Genomic DNA, 678 nt, shown 5'->3' with positions numbered 1-678 from the left:
AAAAAATCAGGGCAAGAAAAACATGTTTTTACAAGGCCACCTGGTTGTTTTAAACTGGGGCAGGGGTACACTTAAGGCTTGGCCTCCAACAAAAGACCAAAAAAATTTTTAAAGAATTTTTTTTATGTGTGTGTGTCTGTGTGTGTGTCTGTGTGTGTGTGTGTGTGTGCGCATGCATATACCACAAGCACTGAAGGTGCCCTCGAGGCCAGAAGAGGGTATCAGATCCCCCCAAATTTTTTAAAGACATGAATGTGAGAAAGACATTTGTAGGGAGGAGTGGGGAGTGACGGGGGAGAGGGAGATCTGAGGGGGAGTGTTGGTTAGAATGCATGAAATTGGCAAAGAACAAATTTAGCGGCTCTCCTTTGAGAAGCCTACACCCACACTCTTGAGTGTACCTTATTCTTTTTTTGAGCCCCTCTATTAACCCCTGGACTATGTTTAAAAATCTCCTTTCAGGGGCTGGAGAGATGGCTCAGCGGCTAAGGGCACTGACTGCTCTTGCAGAGGACTCGAGTTCGATTCCCAGCACCCACATGGCGGCTACGAACCATCCTTAACCCCAGTTCCAGGGGAATCCGAAGCCGTCTTCTGACCTCTGAGGCATTGCACGGCACAGGTGCACTCACATACATGCAGGCAATACACTCATACACATAAAATAAAAATTAAAAA

This window comes from Nannospalax galili, unplaced genomic scaffold, assembly GCF_000622305.1.
Source record: "Nannospalax galili isolate Female #2095 unplaced genomic scaffold, S.galili_v1.0 scaffold3156, whole genome shotgun sequence".
Classification (NCBI taxonomy): domain Eukaryota; kingdom Metazoa; phylum Chordata; class Mammalia; order Rodentia; family Spalacidae; genus Nannospalax; species Nannospalax galili.
Note: the sequence above shows the minus strand (reverse complement) of the source record.